Source organism: Corvus cornix, chromosome 5 (genome assembly GCF_000738735.6).
Source record: "Corvus cornix cornix isolate S_Up_H32 chromosome 5, ASM73873v5, whole genome shotgun sequence".
Classification (NCBI taxonomy): Eukaryota; Metazoa; Chordata; class Aves; order Passeriformes; family Corvidae; genus Corvus; species Corvus cornix.
In genome coordinates this window covers 19,028,148-19,040,727 of record NC_046335.1, presented here as the reverse complement: position 1 = coordinate 19,040,727, position 12,580 = coordinate 19,028,148, and positions in this window count along the sequence as shown.

Below are 12,580 nucleotides of genomic sequence, written 5' to 3'. Positions count from 1 at the left end.
CTAGCAGCTTCCTCACGGGAGCCACCTTTGTTGCCCCCTGCTACTTAAAACCAGGCCGTGCCAAACCAATACAACGCTCTAGCAACCGTCTTGTTAAAAACCCTTATTCTGTTATTACAATGTGTAGACTTCCTGCAAATGCCTCTTTCTACTTATGTAATCATCTTTCAATGCTGCATCCTACTAAGGCAGTCAATTACTAGCCATTCTGCCCTGTCAGAGCAATGAAGCATTTATGTACTTGAGATATTCATGTCTGGAGCTTTAGTTTTAAATCTAAGAGCACCCATCACCTTCTGAAATTCTTTGCTTTATCAAGTGATTTTGTTATATAAAGCCATTACTGAAGGAAAGACTGTTTCATTATTCATCGCTTGCTATCACCAGAAGTCTTGAAAGTATAATAGAAAGCAGGCTCTGTTTCAGCATTCAGCAAGGCAGATAAACCATTATCTCACTACATTAGGAGAGACACAGACAGAGTACATCACATTTTTAGCATCCCTGAATGCTTGAATAGTGTCATGAAAATCTAGGGCCAGATATGGATAGGTAACCAGATAAATGTTATCACTGAAACATGGTATAGTGGGTAGTCAAAAGTTTGGTACCACACTTCCAAACCATCAGTCACTATAACTTGGAGAGCAAAAAAGTATAGTCATATGATAGTCTGAATTAGTTTGGAGACTTGACCTGGCTGGTTACACACCAAAATCATTCTATCACTCTATCACTCAGCTGGAAGGGGAGAGAAAATTTTATGAAAGGGTCGTGGGTTGAGATAGGGACAGGGAAATATCACCTATCAATTACCATCACGGGCAAAACACACTTGACTTGGGGAATTTAATTTAATTTATTACAAATCAAATCAGTGTAGGGTAATGAGAAATAAAACTACATCTTGAAACACCTTCTCTTCTGCCCACCCCTTCTTCCCAGGCTCAATTTCATTCCAGATTTTCTCTACCTTCTCCCCCCTAGTTAGTGCAGGGGGATGGGGAATGGAGGTTGCAGTCAGTTCATGACTCATTATCCCTGTCTTTCCTTCCTCCTCAAGGGCTGGTGTATGACATGTCTGGGAAACTAGAGTTTATTACCAGAAACTGAATAAATATGAAAGAAAAAAAAAGCCATTACTGGTCCTCATGTCAAGCTTCTGAACTCTCTTGATTTTTTTTTTTTTTTGGTGTTGAAAATAAATGTCATGATGTTATTAGAGGTCTAAATAATCAGCTTACATTTGAGTCACATTCATAGTTTTAAGATTTCCACTGTACTGAAGAACTAAGAATTGAATTGGGGAATGCGCAGGGGAAGGAAAAAGGAAGAAAAAGACTGATTCTGGGAAAAAAACCAAAAAGCTGAATGTTTTAAATAATCTACCATTATTTTTAAAATTTCAGGCAATTTTAAGCATATTTTATGTAGGCTTTGACCTTAACACAGAAGTGAAAGAGTCTCTGAGTTATTTACATATTGACAGTTATATCTGTTCCCCATCTAAGGAGAAATATTCTTGAATTAATTCAGCTTCCTGCATCTCAGATAGTTTTGCTTTCTACTCCACCTCCAGATACCAATACTTATTACAAGGCTTTTCACAAGTCAACTCCATTCATGCATAACATAGTATTACAACAAACAAGAAATATTTGCCTTCCAGTCACTGTATTACCATGTGTGGGCTTTGCAATACACTTCCACTGTGACATACTTTACCAAATTGCTGAATCTCATCCGCCTTCAGAAAAAGCTTGAATAACTCGCCCAGTGTGATCCTCTTGCTGCTATAATGGACTAATATGTGGTATCCTTGGGAAAATATTCAGGCATATTTTACACAGCTGTGTTTTGGTGGAGCTCTCACAAAAAACAAAGATATGGTTCAAGGAATTATTTATAGCAATCTTTTATTTGGAATTATATTTTTGGTCAAGAAACAAATTAATATGGATCTAGCACCTTGACCACACTTCTACCTCAAGAAATAGCTGCTTAAATGGGAATAAAGGTGTCTGCCCCAAAGAGGGTAGGAAACCTGAAATAATACTGGGGTATTGCAGCTCAAGAATGAGGCACCTTGGCAACTAGTAAATAGACTTGTATTGCTACATAGCTTGGCATATAGTCAAAAAATGAATTTGGTCACTTTTTTCTGTAGTACATCATGTAGTCCAATAAATTGAGAATGAAGATAAGCAGAAAATCTACCTGGTATTTGTAGCTCTTCACTTGCTTATTCAGCATATCAACAGCTATTGCCATTTGTTTATTGATTGTTATTTTTATTTTATTTTTAAATAGAAGAAATCAAAGTGCTCTTTTGATTTATCTTCCTTCCAACAAGAAGTTTAGTTTCATTTCTAAGCTCCTGACACTAGTTTTTCTTAAGTTGCAGTTTTCTATTTGTACTCTATAGGCTGTGTACAATAAATACCTGTATGGAATAGGCTCTGGGAATTTTGCCATAACCAAGTAAGTGAGGACAGAACTGTTATCTCATCCTTCCAGTCACCGTACTCAATTTCTTCTTTAAAATGTGTTACAAATACCTCATACTGCATTAAAAAAAAAATTAATTCTAGCAAGTGGACTAGCTTGATTTAAAGTCTCCAAGAAGAAAATTTAAAAACAAGAAAATAAAAACATTATATTTTCTCTAATCATGAGCTTCCAAGCAGACTCTTTTATGGCATTCCACAATATTGCTTTTGAACATGTACTAATTAGATTAATCACCATGTTGTTTTCTCATCTCCTTTCAGATGTGAGAAACTCACCTCCCAGACCAAATTTTTACAAAAAGCTCAAGTTAAAAACAGAAGGATCAAAATTATTGAGTAACTAAACCAGTGAATATGGAATTCTCATCCTAGGATTCAGTATGTTGGGGAAAATTGATGACAATAAAGACTTTTAGCAGGAACAAAGAGATGTCAGTGTCACTACACTACGATCAGAAAAAAAATCATGTTAAACTGCCAGGATCCACATAGCTTTTGTTGCAGGAAGTTCAGACCAGCCTGAAAAATATGTGTTTGTCAAACCCTTTGCTTCAACAGACTTCCACTCTGTGTTTAATACCAGACAGAGTCAGATTAAAGCTCAATTTGCTACACTGACAGGGTTGCAGCTGTACCTTTACAGTGTGCGGTTCCAGGATGCCCTGTGAGACAGAAAATCCCAGAGCACACAGTTATGAGGCAACAAATCACTCAAGGAACCTCCCTGATGTACCTGTGCTTACATTACTAGCTCCATGCCAGAAAAAGGGAACACCAGCACAAACCTTTTGTCAGCATGGAATTATGTTTGCCATGTGGCTTTTATTTCAGAGAGGGTGCCAATAAACAATGGAATATTGAATTCACTGTACACACACTTCACCTTTGCAATAACGTATCATGTATTAAAAAAATATATAAAAAGAGAAAACACCATTACCAATTTATCCCACAAGAGTGGTACCTATCTTCTTTTGATAACAATAATAAAGTTTTGCCACTGCTTCCAAAAAAATCCCCCAGTTTTTCTTTTGATTACTCTCAAAAAATAAAATATTTTCAGAATAAAATATGTCTGTTTTGAAGGTCACCTTCTCAGTGTAGCTCTTCAAAGTTATCCCTAGTTACAACACAATTTTGACAGTACCATCTCTGAGCTATCAGCGAAAGACAGGAAACACAAGATGAAAATAAGTTTTTTTTTCAACCCCTTTAGAATTCAGAAGCAGTAACAACTGTGAGCTTCTGCATTGCAAGAATTGTGTTTGTTTGCTAACCAGGAGTACAGCAATCATGGTTATAGTTAGAGACCTTGAATGAAGGAGTTCTGTATTAAAAAAAAAAAAAAAAAAAAAAAGAGGGAGATAAAAAAAGAGAAATGACTCAGTTGGAATCTGCTAAGGTTTTAACAGTTGGGTGGATTCCCCACCCCTTTCAATATCAGCCATGGGATGGGAAAATTGCAGATTTTCTCTGTCCTTCAGTCAGACAAGCACAAAAAGTGTTGCTTTTACATGACTGCTTGGACAATTTGCATGATGGAGATGGTAACTGCCTCTCTGAAACACAGCAAAGTACTTAGAAAATTGCTTTAGGAGTAGGCACAAGAGAAAATGGAAGGTTAAAAAAAAGAGAGCATAATGTGATTCAAGCTCTTTTTACATTTTTTCTCTACTCAAAAATTTGTTCTTTCTGTATCAAAGACATAATATTTCTGACTCACAACATTGCACAAATATAGCCAAACAAATATGCATTTTACACTGTCTTGCAAAAACTGCCTTCAACAAACAATAGTAATCTAAAGGGCAGGAGGAAATCTGTGATATTTTCCTAAGGTAAATACTACTTAATTGAAAACATTTTCACCTTCTAAACTATAGACACTGTCACACTGCCTTTTTGATTACAGTAAGAAGTTTAGATCCAATTCTGCTGACATGAATTAACCAGATGGAATGCAGCCCGTTTTACTAAATCACTAGAAAATAATACCTTTAGTAGGACATACTTTTTAGGCAGAAGAGACCCAGCCACTATAGTGTTTACTGCTAGTAATTTCTGAACAATTTCAAAGGGATGCTGATGCTGGGATGCAACAGAGGTGTCAGAAATGGGAACAGCGCCAGTTTGAAATCTGGCTTGTGTGCTGTTAGGCACCAGGGATGTCCTTAGGCAGAGCAAGAAGTTGCCTAGGGCAACAGCATGATGAGATTTTGATGGCAAAATCTGCAGAAGTGGCAGAGCAGCTTCTGCAGACAGCAGCCTCCCAAGAATTGCAATGTTCTGCCTCACCAGTCCTTGGCTACAGCCCCTGGTTGTGCACGTCCAACCTTATCCTTTTTATCACCCCTAATGCACTCTTGTTGGGAAAAAAATCCATTTAAATATAAGTTTATCCCAGCAGAGGGATTACAGTATAGCCCTGTACCCCCCTATCTACCTCCCTAAAACCAGAGATGCTGTTATTTCTGAGCAAAGCACAAAAGCTGGGCACACAGGTGTGTGTTCATTTCAGGGCCTGTTGTGCTTTGTCTGTCTCAGAACACTGATTTTTTTGGGGGAAAATTCACCCTAAAGAATCTTTTGAGATTTGAAAAGAAACACCAATGAAAAGAGAGAAAATGGGTTGAGTATAGAGTAAGAACCTTTATTTTGAGAAACTAGGAACATGAAGTAGTGACATATGTCAGTAAAGACAATGCCCATGCTGTTACTGTGTAAGCAAATTAATACTGTAATCCCTCCTCACAGGCTAAAAACCAGGCAAAACTATTTTTTCCCTTATCTGTTAAAAAAATAAAGAGTCTTCTCTGTATTAAGGAAGAAGATATGTACAAATTCTGGATAACTTCTACCTAAATGGATCTATTTCATTAATATGAAGCATTTTTCAGTATTTGAGTTGTTTTGAAACAGAACATTAACCCACTGTTTAATCAACCAACCATTACTTATGGTGGCTCATTTCAAAGCCAACATTTCTGCTTTAAAAAACATTTATATTGTATAAAGGTGTTATCTCTCAGAAAATCAGGCATAAAAATTAAAACGGAATCACCAAGAGGCAACGTTGGCAATTGTTCAAAAAAATTATTTTTGCATCATTCATTTGCTGTGAATTCTGTATTATTTCCTGAAGAGAAGATTTAATAATCTTGGACTGGGTATTTATACTGTTGAAAACTGAAACTCAGGGAGCCTCTTCAGAATGGTTAGTTAGGGGTTAAGGCCTGCTACCAAGAAAGCACTTAGGCATTTACGGTGATAATTAGGTCCCTAATTCCTGAGTGTCCTGAGCTATTTTGTTACCATACACCTCACAGGCATCAGCTTCTGCAGGGGCCTGCAGTCACAGATTCCACTTACTTCTAACATATGCTGGTGCTGAGTACTGTTACTGGCTTTGGCATTGAATACACTCTTGGTCAAAGCACTTGCCCAGGGCATGAAAGACCTGTGCATCCCCTGGGAAATAAACCGTCTTGAAGGTAAGGCTGATTCTTGCAAAAAGGAGAAAGACTACTGAAAAGAAAGCTGCAAACAAGGGATCTCATCTTGTGGCCAATTGCCCAACAGTACTAGACCATGGCCTTTGTTGTTCGATTTATTGTCTTTCATCTTCAGTGAGAGCAGTAGATGAACAGTTCCCTCTTGCTCTCAGAACAAAACATACTAGATGGGAAGAATAGTCTCCTGGGAGGACATGTGGGAATGCTAGCGCAGCCAAGCTAACCACGAGCTTCCTGTTTTCTGTAAGAGTAAGTTATTTGGGCTGTCACATGAAAGTGACCTTATTCACACTAGTGGCAGAGTCTAGACACTGAAGGGAGGCCTTCAAGCTGTAGGTCCAGGTTCAGATAGAAGCTCTTCTTGTGTAACCCTTACCTGAATGCATCAGGTCAAGACAGGTTTCAAATACAGCCCAGTGCTTGTCTGAGCACCTGGCTGTAAAATTTAAGCAGTTGCATGCTCAGAGGTGCCGCTCTTTGGAGTTCCAGCCAGAAGTCATTCACCTCTCCTGATGTGCTCACAGCAGGTTGCTCAAACACAGGGCTGGGCTGTGTTCAAAGGGACAGAAAGTTTGTGTTGCTGTGAAGAGATTTTAGGCAGCTGAGTCCTTAATTGGATAGTGCAAGTAGTACTATTTTGCATGGTTAGGGACTATTAGGTCCAGGTTCTTTCTTAATATCTTTTATTGAAAAAAGAGAATATATTCTTAACATCGAAAAATAGACAAGAACACCTCCAAACATATCCACATCTCTCACTAAAGAAATTCTTCCAGAATTAGTGTCTTGCAAGTGATTCCAGTAATATCCTATTTCCTTTTTAAGTGTCTCTGCTGCTAGGTTGTCATAACTCAAGCACTTAATTATTTAATGCTATGCAAATGGCAATAACTTGTAGTTCCAAGCTACTACCAATAGATGGCAGTAGGAATTTGTGGATGCCCCATTTTTAATGCCTAGACTTACCTATTTTTTCATTAATTTTGATGTTTTGTCAATTTTTTAAATAATAGGTGCACAAATGTGTGCATTTCCAAGTAAATAAAAGGCTACTTAATTTTTTTTCTGCAACAAAATGGGGATAAAAAAAAAATCCCACCAAAATTTTGAAGCTATTTTATGAAAGAATAACCACTTTCTTGCCAGCAAAGAATGAAGAAGTATATCTGAGTTTCATCTGGTCTCGCTTACATTTTAGACATGTTTTATTTCATGAGCAAGTATCTGCAGGAGCTGTATGATACACTGGGTTTTACATAGGCCAGTATCAAAGAATATTATTTGCTTGTAACTACTAATCTAGAATATTAAAATTCATGCTTGCATAGAGTTCATATTCCATTTTGCAATGGAAAAATGTATACAAGAGTGAATCTATGAAGTAGATTAAGTCCTTTTAGAAACTATTTTTAAAAAGGGTTTGTAAATTTAGGTGTGAACCCTTTAAAGAATTGAACCATTTCCTGCCCAATGTTACTTAAATAGAAAGAGTTGTGGGCCTGTATGTTGTACAGATTTGGGTTTATGTGACAAAAGTGCTGCTCTCCATTGTCTTTCTGTTTACAAAGGAACAAGCAATCTTTTCCCATGAGGGGGTGGGTTTCTGGTAACTGGAGAACATATTTGCCATCTAATTAGGTGCAGATTTGTCTTTGTGTTCTCTCTTTTCACAACTGTGATTATTTTGACTAGTAATTATTGCTGTCTAAAGCATCAGGATCTATAAAATCAGCACCTTGTGAGACCTTTGTGAATCTGTGAGTTATATTTAGATTAGACAATTACTATTTACAGTAAATCTTAATATTTCCTCTGTAAAAAAAAAAAAAAAAGTCTTCACATGGTCTACAACAATCTTTACAATTCAATAATATTTTCCAAGGCTGAACTTTACATAGCATGTAGGTATGAAAAATAATTTGTGGATAGGTGTAATCTAAATTAATTTAATAGTAGTTTTAAACTGCACATGTGTGCAGCAATTGAGCTCATAGGTTAGCTCTTTGGAGTACAACAGGAAGTTTAGATGGAGATACTTTCTAACATTAACAATGTCAAAAATTAACTTGTGTTCATAAATCTTTCAGTATTTGTTTGCTGCTAAGTTCCGGGAGTTTCCATTTCCATCAATACTTTTATGTGTGACGGCTGGTATTTGAGTATACAATTAGGAAGTGCTGTGCTGGAAAGTTGGCAAATTGTGGACAAGTGAAGAGAAATGAAATTTTAAGGGGTTTTTGCCAGGTTTTTATGTTGATTGTAGATTCAATATATAGAATATGGATGCAGACAATACAATCCAAGCCATTCAAAGATATTGAAAATTAAACAACCTCATCTTGAAGCATGTTTTCCAGCTTTTTTTGAGTTTGAAATGAACAAGCCCATTTCTGTTAAGATGTAAGTACACATTTAAGTTATTAATGAAGTACTGTGTGCCGTACTGTGAGATTTAACCCTCTCTGTAATGACAAGTTTTCTATACACAAACCAGAGATGAGAGTAGCTCACCATTGTCCTATTAGGTGTGTTCTCCTGTGCCAGCATGAAGAACCTGAAATACTTCAATGTAAAAAAATTTATCAGTGATGTTTACTTGTGATTTTTTTTTGAGTAATCATAGCATGGTTTTGTATTAGTATCATTTTTAATCATAATACTATAAAACCTCAAAATAAGTATTTGAAAATCACATCATTTAAAGATCATGACTTTTATTTTATAACATTTCCAGTTCTTTGCTTTCTGAAACAATGAAAGATAGGCAATTCTTTTATAACTAAGGTACATCCTATTGGATAGAAATCTAACCACTTTGTAGTCATCACAATCTTTACATTGATGATTCTCCAGGAGACAAACACATCACCTTGTAGGAGTATAGCTTGTATTTTCTGTTTTCAATGAGATTAGGCAAGTATATTTCTGGATTCTTATCATACAAAACCAATAAATTCCAGTATTTTCACAAATTTTTGTCTTACTTGGGAGAGGGAAGGAAAACTTGTTCAACCACCTGCCTGCCCCATTTGCATTCTTCTGGAAGACAAGAACTGTCAGTTCTGCTTCAGGAAAACTCTGCTGTATTTTACTCTGTTCCCTCCATTACTTATTCCTTTACTTATTCCTCTTCAGTGCAGTTCCTCCTCCTGAAAAGGTGGGAGGACCTTGCAACTTCATTCCCCAAGCATCAAGAAAATGGTGAAGAATGCCAGAAGAATCAGGAGGACAGAATATAAAGGTAAAATTAAATGAGGGGGAGGATCTGCTTTGCCAATTTCATGTGAAAGTAGAGAGCTGGGACAGAACTGATGCACCATCTGACAGTATATGATGTATTTGAAATTTGGGTGGGTAGAAGTATTCTTATTCTCTGAATAAGAAATGAGCATTTGCATGGGTAAGGCCTATGAAAGAGACAGGATTATTTTAATTTAAAAATCCACGGAGAACAATATCAGTTTTCAGAGCAGCACATTGACTATAACTAGGGCACATACAAAAAACTTAAAATATAATCCCTGCAGGGAAAAAAAAAATCCAAACAAAAATCCAACAAGTAAATGCATTTTCATTATTCAGGAGTTTTGCTTTCAGAGGTAAAACAATTGAAAATATATATGTATTTTCACTGACCACAGCATTTCTGGAAACATTTTAATAAAGGAACTGTTTGATTCTACATATGAGAGCACTTTAACATGATAATCTAGCATGTAGTACTGGAACCAGTGATTACATAATGAAGTCTATACAACTTCTATAAAATATATATGATGGGAAAACTGATTATTTACTTTTTTCATCCATATTTTTAGCTGTTGTGTTTCAAATGTGAACTAAATTTTCAGGAAAGAGAAGATGAAATTATTGTAAATCTATAGTACCAATCTCTAATCCACTCAGATGCCTGATTGGTTTTCTCACACAAAAATTCTGGTTCTGCAGTGCATTGCTTCACAGAAGTGATGAAGAGACTGATGACCTGTGAAATATGCTGTCCATTTTATATAAAGGAAGTGATAACAAAAGGAAAGGGCAGTAACAATAAAACAGAAACAACAGTCTTTTAAACTTTATTAACTTAAAGTCTTTCATCAGTCAGTAATTCCCCTAAAGGATGGTAAGAAAAGTGTTCAGATAATGTTTCTGATGCAAGAAAATCAGTTTTATTTAGACCAAATGATTATTTCTTTAAATATTTTTAATCTGAAAATTTATACATCTGTTTCTTTTTTAATAACAAGAAAGAGAGATTCTTACATGTAATGTAATTTCTCTCCTAAACAGACCAATCTATTTACCCAAGCAGATTTATAAGTTAGATCTCACACTGCCAGTAACTGATCATAAAAATAAAAATTATATTTTACCAGTCAGCAGTGAAATGCAAAATGAATGATACTGTGCCATGTATAAAGGATGAGTCAGAGGATGAGTTACACAGAGGAATTAAATCTATGGGGAGAATAACATATATATACCAATATAATAATATCTCATTACCTTATATATTTACAATTGTGTGCATCTTGATTTTTCCATATACACCCATGAATTTTTCCCAGTTTATCGTGCAAAAATAAGAGTAAGGAAATTAACCATAAAATTATTAAAGCAAAGAGATACTCTGATGCTTAATTCTCTTATTTATGTGTCTGTATCTTGAGTTTGTTTATGATCTTCCCAGAGGACAGCAATCTTGAATACCTTGCTGGCCTTCTCATGGTGCAGTCACCAAAAACTTTAAGCCTCTGCAGAATATGTCAATGAGTAAGACATATTTATGCAGCCAGAAGATAAATGATCCACTGATATCCTGTTCTCTATAGTCTGATAAAGTACATGGGCCACCTGAAGGGTCAGGGAGGAATGGTTAAGTATTGTATGCTGTGAATGTGTCATTATCCAGAAAAACATTAAAAGAGCATTACAGCTGTTTCAGGAAATTCACAGTTCAGGGTGAAATGTACCATATGTCCATCAATGCCTAGGCACGACAGGGTGCATTAAGAAAGCTATTTAGGTGGTTCCCCATTGTGCCAAGGCTTTTGAAGACATATGGTACCTTTCACCCTTGACTCACATTTCTTTTCATTCCTTGTTTTCTGTAGCCACCTTAAACATTCTTTGAGTGTCATTTTCATTTCCAGTTATATTTGTATGTGTGAATGAACATGTGTATCAGAAAGAGAGGGAGAGGCAGTTACTCTTAGAAGACTTCCTTAGAACTCTTCCTTCTCTGTTCTTAGAGATTGAAAGATTCTGTGCCAAATTTGGCAATTCTCATTGCTTCATAAACTGGGAACAAGTGAATTTCTGACAATGTACACAAGATATAAACAAAAAGAAGTCTCAGCCTTAAACCAGAAAAAGAAACTAGAACAATAAAATCCATGTTTTCGACTGGAAGGAGAGATAATAGAAATTCCAATAACAGCGGCAGTAATAGTACCAGTACCAGTACCAGTACCAGTACTAGTACTAGTAATACTAAAACAGTGATAGGAGCATCAGTTGCAACACTGGCAATAAGAGTAACACCATATAAGGCATGGGTATTTTTACTAATTGACTGTAACCGATCACCCAAATCCATTTATAGAGAAACATAACTCTCTTTAGAAAGTGCATGCGAGTTGGATTCTTTACCACCTTATTTGAAGAATTGCTGATGTCTAATGTCCTTTGGGGGGGAACCCAGCTCTCTATTTTGTGTTCCTTGTTAATTTTAATTTTCTCAAAATTGATAAACTGAATGTGTGCTAGATGCTTTTTCAATGTATAAGCAAGTAAGTTCCCTGACCAAGGTTCCGAAGTTCTCTTCTATCTTAATGTTGTCCTTCTGAGTAGATGTGGCGTGAGATGCTTATATGCACCCTAACAGGGTGGACGAGGATATCTTGCAGATGTTTCTTTCCTGAAAAGTGGGGAAGAATATCCAAAAAAGTAGGGAAGAATTTCTTATCCAAATGAAGTCACAGAGAATTTGAGAAGTACATTCTGAAAAGAATAGTGTTTCAAGTCATTATTGCAGCACCCAGTTTCTGGTCTCTTCAATTCCCATCATCTGTGTACTTGACTGAGATGCTTCCTCCTTAGCTTCTTGTCTAGAAGGAATTAAGTGTCTGGGAGATGGAGACAGGAAAGGTAGTATAATAATGCAGTAAGATTCCAAAAAAAGTTAAAGGAGTAATGTTAGAAGAGGATGCATTAAGCTTTACTGCTCTGAAGACTGTGGTAGCTTATTCATTGCTATCAGAAGGTTCGTATTGCCCAAATGCAATATAGAGACATTTCTGCCTGTTCACAGGGTAAGTACCAAAGACAATGGAAATGTGATGTCCAGTATTCATTATTTCATTTATTCCTTGTGCCAAGGAGCAAAATTTCCTTCAGTATGAGAGGATTCAACTTCACTTCCGTGGGAAAATAATAAATGTGTTATAATTTCATAAAATAGGCAATTTTCATTTTCTCCTGATGCATTTAGTTCTGTTTTCATGAAATTACCAAGTGTTTAGGCTAGAGAGAAGAAAAGAATATGCATGAATTATT